Raw genomic sequence first — 20,065 nt, 5'->3', positions numbered from 1 at the left:
TCCATCATCTACTCTTCCGTTGCTGTCTCTGTGTCTTGTCTGGTGTCTCCATCATCTACTCTTCTGTTGCTGTCTCTGTGTCTTGTCTGGTGTCTCCATCATCTACTCTTCCGTTGCCGTCTCTGTGTCTTGTCTGGTGTCTCCATCATCTACTCTTCCGTTGCAGTCTCTGTGTCTTGTCTGGTGTCTCCATCATCTACTCTTCTGTTGCTGTCTCTGTGTCTTGTCTGGTGTCTCCATCATCTACTCTTCTGTTGCTGTCTCTGTGTCTTGTCTGGTGTCTCCATCATCTACTCCTCCGTTGCTGTCTCTGTGTCTTGTCTGGTGTCTCCATCATCTACTCTTCTGTTGCTGTCTCTGTGTCTTGTCTGGTGTCTCCATCATCTACTCTTCTGTTGCAGTCTCTGTGTCTTCACTTCCCTACTATGTTTGGCTGCTGCTGGTCTAAAGCTTTGTTCACATTGGCAGTTTGAACTGACTGAAATCCTATTTTTTGCATATCCGACTAGAATCTGTTATTTTTCCTGCAGTCTGAACAGCCAAAAAAAGCACATGGAATCTGATAATTCAAGCCACATTTCAAACCACCTTCATAGGTGGTTGGAAGTCAGATACAAATCTGATTCCTGGCAATGCGATTTGTGTCTGAACCGTACAGATCAGATGTATTTGCCCTCAAGTGTTTTTAGACTGTTACTTGTCTACTCTATTGACAGTTTGACAAGAACATGTGGTAGCTAACTAGCTTGTTTGATTGTTTACAAACAAATGAGTGAATGTGCTAGAAAGCTAAACAGCTACATAGCTAGCTAGCTGACTGCTGCGGCTAGCTAGGGGATTGTTGCGGCTAGCTAGCTGACTGCTGCGGCTAGCTAGCGGACTGTTGCGGCTGGCTAGCGGACTGCTGCGGCTAGCTAGTGGATTGTTGTGGCTAGCTAGCGGACTGCTGCGGCTAGCTAGCGGACTGCTGCGGCTAGCTAGTGGACTGTTGTGGCTAGCTATTTGACTGTTGTGGCTAGCTAGTGGACTGTTGTGGCTGGCTAGCTGACTGCTGCGGCTAGCTAGTGGACTGTTGTGGCTAGCTATTTGACTGTAGTGGCTAGCTAGTGGACTGTTGTGGCTAGCTAGCTGACTGCTGCAGCTAGCTAGTGGACTGTTGTGGCTAGCTATTTGACTGTAGTGGCTAGCTAGTGGACTGTTGTGGCTAGCTAGTTGACTGTTGTGGCTAGCTAGTGGACTTGTGGCTAGCTATTTGACTGTAATGGCTAGCTAGTGGACTGTTGTGGCTAGCTAGTGGACTGTTGTGGCTAGCTATTTGACTGTAGTGGCTAGCTATTTGACTGTAGTGGCTAGCCAAAAAAAATAAGTTGTTTTGAACGTTAGATCATCTTATCCCTTGAGGCTTTAAAAGTGTTCTTACACTATGATTTTGGTCATTCAAAGCATTGGAAACGTCCATGGCGGGGCGTTGTTGTCACCGTAGCTTGTTACATAACTTCTGAGTGATAGGAAGCACGAGCAACACTACCAAGCAGCCTCCACCACCGCTCCACACACCTGCCGTTACTATGACAACTAGCTTAGCAATGTCAGCTGTGAATTTTTTAGCTGAAAATGTACAAAATAAAGTATCTGAAATGTAGCTGTATACATCACCAACCGTTGTTTTATATTAAATCGACGTTTGTCTACTTTATAAGGCTACACACGGTGTTGGTCCTATACTAGTGAGACATTCAACATGGAAAACTAAATGGAGGTCTATCTGAGTAATGATAGCAGAGTGAACGTTTGTCTCCTTTCAGTAGGCTACACGGTGTTGGTCCTATACTACTGAGACATTCAACATGGAAAACTAAATGAAGGCTTATCTGAAATGTCATTTTCACTAAATTTGCAAACATTTCTAAAAACATGGTTTCAATTTTGTCATTATGGGTTAGTGTGTGTAGATGGGTGAGAGAAATATTTTTTCTTTAATCCATTTTGAATTCAGGCTGTAATACACAATGTGGAATAGTCAAAGGGTATTGAATACTTGCTGAATGCACCGTAGGAACTGTATTTAGAACAATACAAGAAAACCAGAGAGTCCAGACACAAACCATTCACATGAAGGCCAACCAAATGGAATGATGAATTCAATTAACAATGGTCTCTTAATGGTCTCTCCCCTCTACAGTGTTATCAAATCCTCTCAGATCTACACAAGTACATGGGGTGCAGGGCTTAAGGGACGATTTGGTATTGGAGTCACCTCTTCTTTCCCAGTCTGACCTTGGAATCTTGGTCCTCCAACCTTCCTTTGGAGGGAGACACCTCTTCTTTCCCAGTCTGACCTTGGAATCTTGGTCCTCCAACCTTCCTTTAGAGGGATTATAAATGCCGGCCCTTGGTCTCTGAATCCAAACCCTTCTGCCACACATCTACCAACATGTCTCTGATCTTACATTGAGCCTCAGTTCGACCCAGTGGAGAATCTATTGATTCATGTTCTATCACCCTTTTGGCTATTTGATCTACGAGTTCACAGACTCATTACAAACCACAATTTGACATTTGTTCTGCCAGCAGCACAAACAATGACATCACTCTCATATAATGTGTGTATTTACCTTAACTTTATCAGGCAGGTCAATTAAAATACACATTCTTGACACCTTATTTCACACAAAAAAAAAAAAAAAACATTTCTATAAAAAAAACTTCAACATAAAAGCCTGCATTTCAACATCAATAACAGATTCATAAGATTCCATTTTAATCAATGGCCACCTTTTATTGTGCTAATAAGACAACTTTTATGACCAATATTGAAAAATACAATGTTGAAATATTGGGCTGCAGGACCTGTCTGTAGGACCTGTCTGTAGGACCTGTCTCCTCAGTTAAAGTAGGTTGGAAATAATTAATTGTCTCTACCATAACAACATAATAATATATGCCATTTAGCAGACGCTTTTTTATCCAAAGCGACCAAATATGTTTCGTTTTTTGAAAGGGACTGTATCGTATACATCCAGCTGCACTTCATGTTCCGCCCCCATCCATTATACCCCCCCCTGCAATGCAATTCCTATGGAGTTAGCTTATGTAGCCTCTTCCTTCACCTCTCTCTCCCTCTACCTCAACTTCTCGCTCTTCTGCCTTAATGTGTCTCTGTTCGCCCTCCTCCTCTTTGACAATCACATTGAGGAGTACATGTAGGTTTCTCTCCAATGTGTCTTAACTGATGATTCCTTATGTTTTGTTGCTTATGAAACTCTTCCCACAAAGTGTGCAGTGGTAAGGCTTCTCCCCTGTATGTACTCTTTGATGTTCCTTAAGTACTGAATAATAATTGAAGCTTTTCCCACATTGGGTACAGTGGTAAGGTTTCTGTCCACTATGTACTCTCTCATGTCCCGTAAGTTTTTACTTTCTCACTGAAACTCTTCCACATTGTGAGCAGTGGTAAGGCTTGTGATTTTTCTGATGAGTCTTCAGGTTTCCTAACTGACTGAAACGCTTCCCACAAAGAGGGCAGTGGTAAGGCTTCTCCCAGTATGTACTCTTTGATGGTCATTAAGTCTTCCTGAATGATTGAAGCTCTTCTCACACTGGGAGCAGGGGTAAGGATTCTCTCCAATGTGCATACTCTGATGAGCCTTTAGCTTTGCTTGGTGTCTGAAAACTCTTCCCACATTGACGGCAAAGGTAAGTCTTATATATTTTGGGAGTTGGTTGGTGTGATTTGAGGTGAGTTGGACAAATAAAACTGCAGCAGGGTTGGGGCTTCTGTCTGTGGTTTCCTGATGCTGTGGGACTGGGCTTGCTGTCTGAGTCTGGGTTGGAGCTCTTTCCTGTAAGAATATGAACACATATTGGGTAAGAAACAGAAAGAGGAACAAATGATTTTGGGTTTAAAAAAATGCAGGATTCAACATGAATTTGGTGGGATGTGAGCTGGAGTGTGTACATTAACAGAGCAATAAACAGACTTTACAAGGGGCTTGTTGCTTTGTATCACACAGAAGATCAATTACAATGCATTGCACACTGGTGAGTTACTGGACAGTCATTTGTTGTGGTGCTCATCTCCCACATTCAAAGCCTGAGGGTTTATACTACAAAGCAGGATCAATGAGTTTAGCCAGCTAACTTGCCTGAATATTCAGAAATAACTTTAAGCTTGATATTGGCATGGTCTAATTGACTTTGAGTAAAAACCAGTGTGTCTATGTATGAGGATGACTCAACACTGTACACGTCAGCTACCACAGCTTCTGAAATGACAGCAACACTTAACATAGAGCTGCAGTTAGTTTCAGAATAGGTGGCAAGGAATCAGAAACCAAAAGCATTGTATTTGGGACAAAATCATTCACTAAACCTCAACTAAATCTTGTCATGAATAGTGTGGAAATGGAGCAGGTTGAGGAGACTACACTGCATGGAGTAACCCTGGATTGTAAAACTGTCATGGTCAAAACACATTGATACAACAGTAGCTAAGATGGGAGAATCTGTCCATAATAAAGCACTGCTCTTCATTCTTAACAACACTATCAACAAGGCAGGTCCTACAGGCCCTAGTGTCTACCTTCTTAACAACACTATCAACAAGGCAGGTCCTACAGGCCCTAGTGTCTACCTTCTTAACAACACTATCAACAAGGCAGGTCCTACAGGCCTAGTGTCTACCTTCTTAACAGCACTATCAACAAGGCAGGTCCTACAGGCTAGTGTCTACCTTCTTAACAACACTATCAACAAGGCAGGTCCTACAGACCTAGTGTCTACCTTCTTAACAGCACTATCAACAATGGCAGGTTCTACAGGCCCTAGTGTCTACCTTCTTAACAACACTATCAACAAGGCAGGTCCTACAGGCCTAGTGTCTACCTTCTTAACAACACTATCAACAAGGCAGGTCCTACAGGCCTAGTGTCTACCTTCTTAACAACACTATCAACAAGGCGGGTCCTACAGGCCCTAGTTTTGTCGCACCTGAATACTGTTCAGGTGCCACAAAATGGACTTCGAAAAATTGCAATTGACAGGGCAGCACGGCATTCGCAAAAAAGCACTGTCATTGTACCAATGATAATATTATAACCTAAACATCAACGCCTTTCTTAAAATCAAAACACAAGTATATATTTTTAAACCTGCATATTTAGTTAATATTGCCTGCTAATATGAATTTATTTTAACTAGGGAAATTGTGTCATTTCTCTTTTTGCGTTCCGTGCGAGCAGTCAGGGTATATGCAGCAGTTTGGGCCGCCTGGCTCTTTGCGAACCGTGTGAAGACCATTTCTTCCTAACAAAGACAGCCAACTTCGCCAAATGGGGATGATTTAACAAAGCGCATTTGCGAAAAAAAGCACAATCGTTGCATGAATGTACCCAAACATAAATGCCTTTCTTAAAATCAATACACAGAAGTATATATTTTTAAACCTCCATATTTAAAAGAAATTCATGTTAGCAGGCAATATTTGAGAGGAGAAATTGTGTCACTTCTCTTGTCGTTCATTGCACACAGAGTGTCAGGGTATATGCAACAGTTTGGGCCGCCTGGCTCGTTGCCAGCTAATTTGCCGGAATTTTTACATAATTACTTAGTATAACATTGAAGGTTGTAGTGATGTAACTGCAATATTTAGGCTTATGGATGCCACCCGTTAGATAAAATACGGAACGGTTCCAGGTACTGAAAGAATTTAAAAAACGGATACAAATACACCCTATTGAACAGCTGGGACTGTGACGCAGTTAATCATAGACAATCACACGCTTACACACATGTATCTTGTGTTGTAGATATGTGTGTAGTGGAGTAGAGGCACGAGGGCACACGCGTCATATGTTGTGAAATCTCTTATGAATGTATTTTAATGTTTTTGTGTAACTACCTTCATTTTGCCAAGGCAGCAGCTAATGGGGATCCATAATAAATACAAACTTGCCTAAATATTCAGAAATAACTTCCAAGCTTCATATTGGTCTAATTCGACTCAACAACCCAAAACACATATATAGTATAGATTTCTTAATGTACCAGAAAATCTACTGTAATGTGGGGTTGTTTATCAAAATTAGCTGGTTAACTCATTGATCCCTGATTTGTATAGCACTCTAAAACAAAGATGTTGTTAGCTTGAATTTACCCGAGTCACCGGAGTCACTGTTTTCTTCCTCCTTGATTTCTCTCTCCTCCTCCTCTTTCAAATCACATTGAGTTCCAGTGTTTGACCGCAGTCCCTCCAGCTTCACTGACACCGTCTCTGGACCAGGCTGTGACTACTCTGGGCCGGAACACCACAGCCAGATCCCGGTTCAGACATGGTCGGGCTGGAGGTGGATCTAAGAGGAGACCTCAACAAGTTCTGGTTTTCACTAACCTTGATCGTGCGATAGTTCCAAAATATATATGTAGCTAAAATATGAACAACTCATCCCGTCCAACAGGGATTAACACAAACCGAAGTTGGCAATTAGTTTAGCAACGGTTGATCAAGATTATTAGCTAGCTAACTACCTAGCTAGTCGCCAGCTATCTTATTCCTCGCTAGATATTTTACCCACAATGCAATGATAGATGACTAAATATAAAATAAAAGACACACTTCAACTCTTGACTGAATCTAGTTAGCAAGCTACACAAATGGGTTGGATTGGAGGGCTAGTTTGCATAACAACAAAGCCAGGCCGCGGCAACCACTAACGATTAACGGAAAGCGTTAGTTTACAGACCAAATGTACAAGTCAAATTTAAAATGTTAGCAGTAGGCTACTTGATATTGGATTTGGCTACTTGTTTGGTTGATGGGATCCAGTGAGAGCGCAAGAGAATCAATCATCCACCTGCGTCTCGACATCAGCGTCTCGTCAGCAACATTAATGAAGTACTTCCGGGTCACGGAATTCGGAAACGTAAAAAATAAAGTCCCCCATGTAATAGCAGAAAAGGGTCAATACCCTGTGTTTAGTTGGGTGATATAGAGAAAAGTGTCTAAACGCTAGGGACAGGGGAAAAGTGTCTAAATGCTAGGGACAGGGGAAAAGTGTCTAAACGCTAGGGATAGGGGAAAAGTGGCTCCAAACGGGGCTAGGGACAGGGGGAAAAGTGTCTAAACGTTGGGGACAGGGGAAAAGTGTCAAACGCTAGGGACAGGGGAAAAGTGTCTAAACGCTAGGGATAGGGAAAAGTGTCTAAACGCTAGGACAGGGGGAAAGTGTCTTAAACGATTGGGGACAGGGAAAAGTGTCAAAACGCTAGGGACAGGGGAAAGTGTCTAAACGCTAGGGACAGGGGAAAAGTGTCAAAACGCTGAGGGACAGGGGAAAAGTGTCTAAACGCTAGGATAGGGGAAAAGTGTCTAAACGGGAAAGTGTCTAAACGCTAGGGATAGGGAAACAGTGTCTAGCGCTAGGGATAGGGAAAAGTGTCTAGACGCTAGGGACAGGGGAAAGTATCAAAATTTAGGAAAAAGTGTCTAAAACTAGGGATAGGGGAAAAGTGTCTAAAACGCTGGGGACAGGGGAAAAGTGTCTCAAACGCTAGGGACAGGGGGAAAGTGTCTAGGACGCTGGCTCAGGACAGGGGAAAGTGTCTAAACGCTAGGGATAGGGGAAAGTGGTTCAAACGGGGATAGGGGAAAAGTGTTCAAACGCCAGGATAGTGTCTAAACGCTAGGACAGGAAAAGTCTCTAAACTCTAGGACAGGAAAAGACTGCCCAGGGAAAAGTGTCTAAACGCTAGGGATAGGGAAAAGTGTCCTAGGACGGGGAAACGTGTCTAAACGCTTAGGGATAGGGGAAAAGTGTCTAAACGCTAGGACAGCTAGGGATAGGGGAAAGTGTCTAACGCTAGGGATAGGGTAAAAGTGTAAACGCCAGGGACAGGGGAAAAGGGTCTAAACGCTAGGAGAAAAGTGTCTAAACGGGAATAAAAGTGTCTAAACGCTAGGGACAGGGGAAAAGTGTCTAAACTAGGATAGGGGAATAGTGTTCAAACGCTAGGGACAGGGGAAAAGTGTCAAACGCTAGGGACAGGGGAAAAGTGTCAAAACGCTAGGGACAGGGGAAAAGTGTCTAAACGCTAGGGATAGGGGAAAAGTGTCTAAACGCTAGGGACAGGGGAAAAGTGTCTAAACGCTAGGGGACAGGGGGAAAGTGTCAAAACGCTAGGGACAGGGGAAAAGTGTCAAAACGCTAGGGACAGGGAAAAGTGTCTAAACGCTAGGGATAGGGGAAAGTGTCTAAACGCTAGGGATAGGGGAAAAGTGTCTAAACGCTAGGGATAGGGGAAAAGTGTCTAAAGTGGGACAGGGGAAAAGTGTCAAACGCTAGGGATAGGGGAAAAGTGTCTAAACGCTAGGGACAGGGGAAAAGTCTCTAAACTCTAGGGATAGGGGAAAAGTGTCTAAACGCTAGGGATAGGGGAAAAGTGTCTAAACGCCAGGGACAGGGGGAAAAGTGTCTAAACGCTAGGGATAGGGGGAAAAGTGTCTGAACGCTAGGGACAGGGGAAAAGTGTCTAAACGCTAGGGATAGGGGAAAAGTGTCTAAACGCATTACCAAACCCCTCTACTTTGTAGATAAAGAATGCTCCATCACCCAGCCAACTTCACACAACTGATTCAACATGGCTCTGCATTTTTTAAATTTTACCTTTATTTAACTAGGCAAGATCAGTTAAGAACAAATTCTTATTTTCAATGACGGCCTAGGAACAGTGGGTTAACTGCCTGTTCAGGGGCAGAACGACAGATTTGTACCTTGTCCGCTGGGGGTTTGAACTTGCAACCTTGCGGTTACTAGTCCAACGCTCTAACCACTAGGCTACCCTGCCGCCCCTATAGAAGGCTTCCGACACCTTGTAGAGTCCATTCCCCGACAAATTGAGGCTGTTCTGAGTGCAAAAGGGGATGTAACTCAATATAAGGAAGGTGTTCCTAATGTTCTGTACACTCAGTGTACATATGGTGTCATTTCATGGGGCACTGAATAATACAGTGTTGCTGGACTAATTATTTTTATTTGAACATCATTTTAACATTATGTCCTATGCAAAGCTGCAAAAAAGTTTATCCCGGGACTTTTATTTTGAAATCAAATTCCGAAAACCTGAAGTCTTAATGTGGATAGGATACAGCTAGTGTGTTGCTGCCATGACCCCCTAACCCTGCTGACTGTGTCTGGTCTGGATTAATGGAGCACTGCGATACATGTTTGTGAGTGTCATATCAGCTGTTGAAGTTGTACATGTTTTGGCCATCTGACAGATATATAACTTTTTTTAGTCTGTGTCTGAAAATAGGGAGTTTTTGCCCAGTCCCAGGTATGGGTAACTGCATAGTTGTGCTGCGTTCTTTTGAAGAATCTCAAATATAAGAAATATTTTGATTTGTTTAACAGTTCTTTGGTTACTACATGATTCCATATGTGTTATTTCATAGTTTTGATGGCTTCATTATTATTATACAATGTAGAAAATAGTAAAAATAAAGAAAACCCCTGGAATGAGTAGGTGTGTCCAAACTTTTGACTGGTACTGTATGTGTATGTATATATATTTGTTTTTATTGTTGCCTGTTTTGCATGTTATTTTGGCATTAAATACATGTCACATTTCAGTTTGCAAACAATGTAAAATACATAAATAAAACATTGAGTTAATAAAGCCACGTACAAACTTGGTCTCTTGTTTTGCTTTCTTGAGTAAGGCAGCTCCAAAATGCAGGTGTTTCAGCTCAGTGCCTTCTGTGGTGGTGGGGCAGCCAGCGGAAAATACGAAGCATAGGGGTTTGGTAATGTTCTCTAGTTGCTCCGTGATTGGCTCAGTGTTCTGTCACTCATGGGGACACTACGTCACCGCAAAATCTACTGGGTAGAGCTCGAAAATGTGATTTTGATCTAACTTTATTAAGCGTTGATCTAACTTTATTAAGCGTTGATCTAACTTTATTAAGCGTTGATCTAACTTTATTAAACGAGCACCACTCTTTATTCATCACAGACATTCACCAGAGTAGCCTCTTCTCTGGGCAGATGAACGAGTAGAGAAGAGACCGTGTGTAATGTAGATCATCCTACACAGGCCTGCAGTGTGATGTTATATTATTCCAACAATTAATGTCTGGCATCTTTTATTCTTGTGATTTATCATCACCATGATACAATACTGACTTTTCATGGATAAAGACAATCTACCAACATCATCCACCTTTGATGAAGAAGAAGATTACAGTTTGTTAGCATTTACTATTTAATTAATGGATACTTTAAAATATTCTAAACCAGGAGTTGGAACCAGTTCAGGGAACAGAAAAGAAAACCGGAATTTCAAGGAACAGAACCAGAACTGACAACGAAAGGGATCTATACTGTTCCGGAACAGAACAATATTCTAAAAAACACCGGTTCCATCCAGATCATGACATAACAATACATTTTATGTCAATAGAAACCAGCCCTTCTACTGAGTTTAATCAGGTATAAAAAATATCCACAACTGAATTCTACTGGAGTCTATGGATTTATTTTGTATTCAATAGAATAGCCCATAGGGCCCATGGTCAAATGCAGTGCACTACAGAATAGGGCCCATGGTCAAATGTAGTGCCTACAGAATAGGGCCCATAGTCAAATGTAGTGCCTACAGAATAGGGCCCATGGTCGAAAGTAGTGCACTTCAGGGTGAATAGCGCGCATTTGGGACACTCAGCACCAGTATATACTATATAGACTCAGTCCCCAGTATATACTATATATAGACTCAGCCCCAGTATACACTATATATAGACTCAGCCCCCAGTATACACTATATATAGACTCAGCCCCAGTATATACTATATATAGACTCAGCCCCGTATATACTATATATAGACTCAGCCCCAGTATATACTATATATAGACTCAGCCCCAGTATATACTATATATAGACTCAGCCCCAGTATATACTATATATAGACAGTATCTACTATATATAGACTCAGCCCCCAGTGTCTACTATATATAGACTCAGCCCCCAGTATACACTATATATAGACTCAGCCCCCAGTATATACTATATATAGACTCAGCCCCAGTATACACTATATATAGACTCAGTCCCAGTATATACTATATATAGACTCAGTCCCAGTATGTACTATATGAGACTTAGTCCCAGTATGTACTATATGTAGACTCAGCCCCAGTATTCAGCTCAAATTCAAGTCAAATATAGATTATGCTACTGTCAACTGTTTTACATGTAAATGTTAGTCGTGTACATGGGCATACATACCTTTAAAGGGACATTTCAAAAACATTCTACTACATGTTCATAACCTCAAGCACCAACCCAACATCAGCAGATGTGAAAATGGAGTGTTTCTCTGTTTGGTAGTAGATAGAGGAAGATACGTTTGTAGTGGTAACCGATGTAGTGTGACACCTGCTCGTCCAACATCTCATTCCAAAATCATGGTCAAATGTAGTGCACTATATCCAGGTCGATAACTCCATCCAGGTCAGGAGGAGTCAACCAATGAATTTATAGTCCTGAGATAACATTCCATAACTGCAGGTAGCAGTAAATTACCAACCTTGTCTTTGTACCTGTTCAGACTGTACACACTGTAGCACATTAGGAGGTGGTATCCTGTTCAGAGTATACACACTGCAGTACATTAGGAGGTGGTATCCTGTTCAGAGTATACACACTGCAGTACATTAGGGGAGGTGGTATCCTGTTCAGACTGTACACACTGCAGTACATTAGGAGGTGGTATCCTGTTCAGACTGTACACACTGCAGTACATTAGGAGGTGGTATCCTGTTCAGAGTATACACACTGTAGTACATTAGGAGGTGGTATCCTGTTCAGACTGTACACTCTGCAGTACATTAGGAGGTGGTATCCTGTTCAGACTGTACACACTGCAGTACATTAGGAGGTGGTATCCTGTTCAGACTGTACACACTGTAGTACATTAGGTGGTGGTATCCTGTTCAGACTGTACACACTGCAGTACATTAGAGGTGGTATCCTGTTCAGATTATACACACTGCAGTACATTAGGTGGTGGTATCCTGTTCAGAGTATACACACTGCAGTACATTAGGAGGTAGTATCCTGTTCAGACTGTACACACTGTAGCACATTAGGAGGAGGGATCTTGTTCAGAAATAATTCATAAAAATAAATGATGCTTGGGTCAAGGCCAGGAACACAGGCTTAGGCCGGACTGGCAACCTGGTTTACAATGAGACATGTATTGTTAACGTAAACTAATCAGGCTTTAGGCCTGGGAATAGCACTATTACAGCAACCACTATAGTTGTTAACGATCTTGTCTCGATCTCATCTAAATACGGATGACACTATTATGTTACGGAATTACCCCGACTGCTGACCTGGCAGTGACAAGGCGACAGTCTGATTTTACAGTTGTGCAGGAAAACCCCTTACAGATTTTTAAAACTCAAATGATGCTGCCCATGACCATGCCGTCACAGAAGATGCAATTGCAGGGATATGTGAATTTAAATAACTATAGAGTTGCTCATCTATTCTCACTTCGCCTTTATTTCACGTCACTCTCCTCTCCCCTCAACTTCTTTCTTTTCTTCCTCCTCCTCCTCCTCCTCCTCCTCCCCTCCTTGACAATCACATTAAAAGCACAGGCAGGCTTCCTCCAATGTGTATTTTTTCATGACTTTTAAGACTTCTTAGCTGAGTGAAACTCCCCCACAGTGAGAGCAGTGGTAAAGCTTCTCGCCTGTATGTACTCTCTGATGTTTCTTAAGGTTTCCTGGCTGACTGAAACTCTTACATAAAGAGAGCAGTGGTAAGGCTTCTCCCTGTATGTATTCTCTGATGTTTCTTAAGGTTTCCTGGCTGACTGAAACTCTTACCACATAGAGAGCAGTGGTAAGGCTTCTCCCCTGTATGTATTCTCTGGTGTTCCTTAAGGCTTCCTGAATAATTAAAGCTCTTCTCACATTGGGTGCAGTGATAAGGCTTCTTTCCACTATGTACTTTGCCATGTCTCTTAAGATTTACCTTCTCACTGAAACCCCTCCCACATTGGGAGCAGTGGTAAGGTTTCTCTCCGGTGTGTACTCTTTGATGATTCTTTAGATTACTTGAGGAACGGAAACTCTTCCCACATTGATGGCAAGGGTAACGACCACGATCAGGCAGTCTTGGTGTATCTGGGTCAACTACACTACTATTGTCCTCCTCTTCCTCAACTTCTCGCTTTTCCTCCTCTTTGATTTCCCTCTCAACCTCCTCCTCTTTGACAATCACATTTAAAACACAGACAGGCTTCACTCCAATGTGTATCCTCTGATGACGTTTAAGACGCCTGAGCTGAGTGAATCCCTCGCCACACTGAGAACAGTGGTAAGGCTTCTCTCCACTGTGTGATCTCTGGTGACTCTTTAGGTCTCCTGCGAAACGGAAATTCTTTCCACACTGTGAGCAGTGGTAAGGCTTCTCCCCTGTATGTATTCTCTGGTGTTTCTTAAGGCTTCCTGGCTGACTGAAATGCTTCCTACAAAGAACACAGTGGTAAGGTTTCTCCCCTGTATGAATTCTCTGGTGTTCCTTAAGGCTTCCAGAATGATTGAAGCTCTTCCCACATTGGGTGCAGTGGTAAGGCTTCTCTCCACTATGTACTCTCTCGTGTCTCTTAAGGTTTACTTTCTCACTGAAACTCTTCCCACATGCAGAGCAGAGGAAAGGTTTTTCTCCAGTGTACTCTTTGATGATTCTTTAGAATAGTTGAGGAACTGAAACTCTTCTCACATTGAGGGCACGAATAACTCCCATGTCCAGGTAGTCTTGATGCTGTGGAACTGGGCTCCTTGACTGAGTCTGGGTTGGGGATCTCTCCTGTAAGAATATGAACATATATATGGTCAGAAACTGACAAAGAAACAAAGGCTTTAAGCTTAACAACGCAGGATTCAACAATAATTTTGATTAACAGTATTGAGATAAATACTTTGCAAGGGCTTGTTGCATAGCATCGCACATAGATAATGGCATTGTGAAATTACAATGCATTGCCAAATGGTCGGTAGACACTCGCCTTCCCTCTTACACATACAGAAGCCTGAGGGGTATAATATACAAAGCAGAATCAATGAGTTAGCCAGCTAACTTGCCTAAATATTCAGAAATATATCTATTTTTTGAAAGATTAACTTGAAATTGGCATGCTCTAATTGACTTAACAACCAAAAACACATGTTTACATTTCTCAATGAACCAGTAAAATCAATGGTTATTTTGGGTTGTTTACCTCTGAACCAAAGAGGATGTTAGCCTGAATTTACCTGAGTCAACAGAGTCCCTGTCCTCCTCTCGCTCTTCCCCCTCCCCCTCATTGATTTCTCTCTCCTCCTCCTCCTCTTTGACAATCACATTGAGTTCCACTGTTTGACTGCAGTCCCCCAGCTTCACTGACAGCATCTCTCGACCCTGCTGTGAGCTTCTGGGCTGGAACACACAACCAGAACCTGGTTCAGACATGGTAGGCTGGTAGGCTAGAGGTGAATCTAAAAAGAGGAGACCGAAAGAGTTCAGGGTGATTTTCACAAACCTAGATCGTGGTATAGCTCCAGAAAAGACAGCAAACATGTATCTAAGCTAGCTAACCACACATCCCGTCCAGCAGAAAACCTTTTTCCATAAAATAAACATATAGGATTGACGGCAACAGCATGTCAGATTATCCCATAAGTGAAGAAGAACACTGGCTGTTGAGTACAAGCATATTCAGTTCAAATTCATGACTAATATATGATACATTGATACATACAGTGATTGAAATTACCACCCCATCCTCAGTAGCCTATTCAAACATTCGCCTATAGGCTATTAGGCAACACAAGCATTTTCTTGTGTTAGGAATTGGCCCTAATTCTAGGTAACAGAGTGATGTAGACACAGAGATGTCACTTTAAAATGTATGAAAAACCAATGAATAAAAAGTTAAACCCTACAACTCCATGCACAAGGACTAGTTTGAACAATTTACACAGAAAATTCTACAAAGTTTGGTAACAATGACAGCACCAAACAGCAAAAACTGTCAATCTGCACTGTGTTTGTATAATTTTCAGTGAAAAGTAGTTTAGAATGTTTTTTTTTATGTATTTTACCCCCTTTTCTCCCCCAATTTCAAGATAAACAATTGCGATTCAATTAAAAAAAGAGATGTTCCTGGCGGTGTAAACTCAGTGGACTTGGAGACTAGAAGTGTTCCTGGGGGTGTAAACTCAGTGGACCTGGAGACTAGAAGTGTTCCTGGGGGTGTAAACGCCGTGGACTTGGAGACTAGAAGTGTTCCTGGGGGTGTAAACTCAGTGGACCTGGAGACTAGAAGTGTTCCTGGGGGTGTAAACTCCGTGGACTTGGAGACTAGAAGTGTTCCTGGGGGTGTAAACTCAGTGGATTTGGAGACTAGAAGTGTTCCTGGGGTGTAGACTCAGTGGACCTGGAAACTAGAAGTATTCCTGGGGGTGTAAACTCCGTGATTTGGAAACTAGAAGTGTTCCTGGGTAGAATGGACCCGTTACTGCAGCACAACTACAGATAATTGTGTATGTGCAATAAATGATAGGAGGACATTGTTGACCATTTAGACTTGAAAAAAAACAAATAAATAACAATATTTGAGCTATTCTTTGTATGATAACTAGTATAAAACATATTGATAATTGTGGACAATAATTAATAGGTTCACACACAGAACACATTGTTGAGCATTTAGTCTGGAAAATAAACAAATAAACAAACAAATCACATAATATCTTATAGAAATACTTTTATTTACAAAGTATAACCAGAGAGGAAGAGGAAGAGAGAGGCCCAACACGGCTGCAAATCTGTCTCCTCCAGTAGGTGGCGTTTTCTTGTTGTTTTGCCCACCAAGCTAGGGAGTTTTTTGTATGGAGGTCAATGAGTGTGTCAATTTTGGTCAACAAAAAAGTAATGGCTTATTTCCTACACACGTGACATGCGTGGGGGCAACCATTTGCTCCTCCAGGGCACGTCCTGCACCCGATGTCACAGGAAGGCCAAAAGATCATCAAGGACGACAACCACCAAGCCACTGCCTGTTCACCCATGTTTAATAGAATATTTAATATAACACACATACATGATTTATTAATTTCGGTTGCATATCCTGACGCGAAGTTTGTTCTATATAAAGTATTTGACTGGATTTTGGTGGCTCGTGTTGCCAGTAGGGAAGTATTTGACTCTAGGCACAAAATTGAGGGAATTAGAAGGGGATTTCGGCAGGCAAGAAAATGTGAATAACGTTAGTTTAGCAACGTTTAGTCCTGCTAATATTGCGAGCTGGTTACCTAAGTTGCTAAACCAAATATTTGTTTTATTTATTTAACTAGGCAAATCAGTTAACAAACATTTTTATTTGCAATGACGGCCTACCAAAAGGCCTGTGGCTGAACAATGAAAGCAGCCGGTTAGCTAATTCCTCGCTACAGTCATTTTACTGAAGATGAGTCGGCAGCTGGCTAACTATGAAATAAAAGTCACACTTCAACCGTGACCCTGAAATAAAGTTAGCATGTTAGCTAGCTAGCTACACAAACGGGTTTTGACGGGAGATGTGTTGCTAACTGGCTAACAGCTAACTAGCTGGGGGAACAACAAAACCAGGCCGCGGAAACCAGAGCGGTTTCATCCTGGAATGTGTTGGTTTACAGACCGTGTTACAAGCATCATTAAAACAAAATAATAATCATTAGCAATAGGTTACCTGAACTGATTTCCTGTTTGGCTGAAAAGAACTTGAGGAAGTGGTGAGGTCTCGTAGAGCAAGAGGAAAAATGTATCCACTTTCTGAGTGAGTTTGATCTGGATTATGAGATGCGGCAGGAAATGTTCGTGAGCGTCGTATCAGCGAAGTCTTTGTGCATGTTTTACAGGCCTCCGACGGAGAGAAGTCAGGCAAAACAAACGAAAATAGATATTTCAACCAAAATTAAGACAGCTATCACTACATTCTATTTCTATCAGCAGTGTGAAGTTATAACATTATTATTATTATATTATTATAACAGTGTACAGCATCTGTTATCCTTTATTATCCTCATGTTACTATCAAATCCATTGTATGGGTCACACATAGTTAGCAGATGTTAATGCGAGTGTAGCGAAAGGCTTGTCTTCTAGTTCCGACAGTGCAGTAATATCTAACGGAGTCAATCACCACCTTCCGGAGACACCTGAAACCCCACCTCTTAAGGAATACCTAGGATAGGATAAGTAATCCTTCTCACCCCCTAAAAGATTTAGATGCACTATTGTAAAGTGGCTATTCCACTGGATGTCATAAGGTGAATGCACCAATTTGTAAGTCGCTCTGGATAAGAGCGTCTGCTAAATGACTTAAATGTAAATGTAATCTAACAATTCCACAACAACTACCTAATACACACAAATCTAAAGGGATGGAATAAGAATATGTACATATAAATATATGGATGAGATGACCGAGAGGCACGATGCAATAGATTGTATAACATACAGTATGTATACATATGAGATGAGTAATGTAAGATATGTAAACATTAAAGTGGCATTATTTAAATGATTTAAAGTGACTATCCTGACATCAATAAAGGCAATCTACCAACATATTGCAGCATTTCGCGACATTCTTTTCTGATTTCTACTTGATTTTGTGGAAGCTTTTCGGAAATGCTGTGATACATTTTTCCGTCCTGCATGTTGATTGTTGTGCAAGTGTGTACCCAATCTTCACAAATCTGAAAAATAACAATTGCACCAATTAATTAGATAAAATGTATCCACCCACACACACACCTCTCCTCTCCATCAGGCTTGGGGCTTGCTATCAACACAAGATGCACCTCCCAGTCACATTCTCTCTCAAACAAAACAAATAGATTCAAAGCTCATCAATCGCTTTCAATTTGAGCATCGATTTTTGTTGTCTTAAAAATGCATGATTGTGATTTTTTCTGAAAGGGAGATGAACAGAAAACGTAAAAAAATAGATTTTTGTGGTTGATAAGTACTTTTAGAACGGTATTACCATTTATTTTTAAATCCAGAAAGCTTGTGCTTTCGTCATACGTATTAAATTGAATACGGCAAAGCTGACAAATTGCACTCAGCGCTTTGAGCAGCGCTCTCCATAGACACACTGGGAAGAGCAGAGTGCCGACCACCCTACTAAAGCCAAGAGTAGACTGGGGAGAGCAGAGCGCCGACCACCCTACTAAAGCCAAGAGTAGACTGGGGAGAGTGGAGAGCCGACCACCCTACTAAAGCCAAGAGTAGACTGGGGAGAGCAGAGCGCCGACCACCCTACTAAAGCCAAGAGTAGACTGGGAGAGCAGAGTGCCGACCACCCTACTAAAGCCAAGAGTAGACGTTGGAGTAAAACGCCACTCACCTTGATTCTTTCAGCGCTTGCCACAGTCTTCCCTGCTACCACTTCAGTCATGGTGATCTGCCGCTGCCGTGGGAACTGTTCTGACATTCTCATATACTTTGCTGATTCGAAGTGACTGTTGATTGTCGACCTTCTCTCGTGTTCCAGCGCAACGTTACACGGAGTGAAAACAATTTCCCAACCACTTTCGTGTTCAACATGTGGAAAGTGTTTCGCACAGTCTCTTAGCTGTTATTTTTGTTGGCCAATGAGGTTGAGTTGGATGATTTTGTGAATGATCGCATTTTTCTCTCACGCCATGCTGTCAAAACTCAACAACTCGAGCCACCCTGGACAATAGGCCATGTGCTTAAATTGAAACAAAAGACAGGCTAGTTCTTTAACACCTTATACTCTAAAATTCATTCACTGCAAAATAACACTGTACATCATTCACAACACTGTAGGCTACTTCAAAATAACACTGTACATAATTCACAACACTGTAGGCTACTCCAAAATAACACTGTACATAATTCACAACACTGTAGGCTACTTCAAAATAACACTGTACATAATTCACAACACTGTAGGCTACTTCAAAATAACACTGTACATAATTCACAACACTGTAGGCTACTTCAAAATAACACTGTACATAATTCACAACACTGTAGGCTACTCCAAAATAACACTGTACATAATTCACAACACTGTAGGCTACTTCAAAATAACACTGTACATAATTCAAAACACTGTAGGCTACTTCAAAATAACACTGTACATAATTCACAACACTGTAGGCTACTTCAAAATAACACTGTACATAATTCACAACACTGTAGGCTACTCCAAAATAACACTGTACATCATTCACAACACTGTAGGCTACTTCAAAATAACACTGTACATAATTCACAACACTGTAGGCTACTTCAAAATAACACTGTACATCATTCACAACACTGTAGGCTACTTCAAAATAACACTGTACATAATTCACAACACTGTAGGCTACTTCAAAATAACACTGTACATCATTCACAACACTGTAGGCTACTTCAAAATAACACTGTACATAATTCACAACACTGTAGGCTACTTCAAAATAACACTGTACATAATTCACAACACTGTAGGCTACTTCAAAATAACACTGTACATAATTCACAACACTGTAGGCTACTTCAAAATAACACTGTACATAACCCAAGATCTAAGACTTGAAGAATTATATATTTTTTAAATGAATGTTGAGAAATGTGAAAAGAGGGTGAGCACAAATATATAATACAGCCATTATGACTGTGTTTACACAGGCAGCCCGATTGAGTTTTTTTCTCCATTCATTGGTCTTTTGACCAATCACATGACATTTTTTCACATCAGATCTTGGCTGCCTGTGTAAACTCAGCCTATGATCCTAAATTGAATCAGTTTTTTTGATCTGACTTCATAAAACGAGCACCACTCTTTATTCTTCACAAATATTCTCCGGTGTAGCCTCTTCTTTGGGAAGCTCAACACGTAGAGCAGAGATTGTGTGTAAAGTAGACAATCCACTCTCTATTCATCACAAACATTGGTGCCTTATTGCTATTATAAACTGGTTACCAATGTAATTAGAGCAGTAAAAATACA

General features: G+C 41.4%; 1 long non-coding RNA gene and 1 pseudogene across 1 annotated transcript; one reads left to right on the top strand and one right to left on the bottom strand.

Annotated features, from left to right (window-relative positions):
* The first annotated feature begins 11,502 nt into the window (after positions 1–11,502).
* LOC127923107 (uncharacterized) lies at positions 11,503–12,214 on the top strand. Its single transcript, XR_008113339.1, has 3 exons — positions 11,503–11,672; positions 11,718–11,932; positions 12,018–12,214. It is a non-coding gene; the product is annotated as an uncharacterized LOC127923107 (long non-coding RNA).
* Positions 12,215–12,807: 593 nt separating this feature from the next.
* Positions 12,808–18,532, bottom strand: LOC118376721 (zinc finger protein 16-like; annotated as a pseudogene).
* Positions 18,533–20,065: the final 1,533 nt, after the last annotated feature.

This window comes from Oncorhynchus keta, unplaced genomic scaffold (genome assembly GCF_023373465.1).
Source record: "Oncorhynchus keta strain PuntledgeMale-10-30-2019 unplaced genomic scaffold, Oket_V2 Un_contig_28345_pilon_pilon, whole genome shotgun sequence".
Classification (NCBI taxonomy): domain Eukaryota; kingdom Metazoa; phylum Chordata; class Actinopteri; order Salmoniformes; family Salmonidae; genus Oncorhynchus; species Oncorhynchus keta.
Note: the sequence above shows the minus strand (reverse complement) of the source record. Positions and strands in the feature narration are given on the sequence as shown.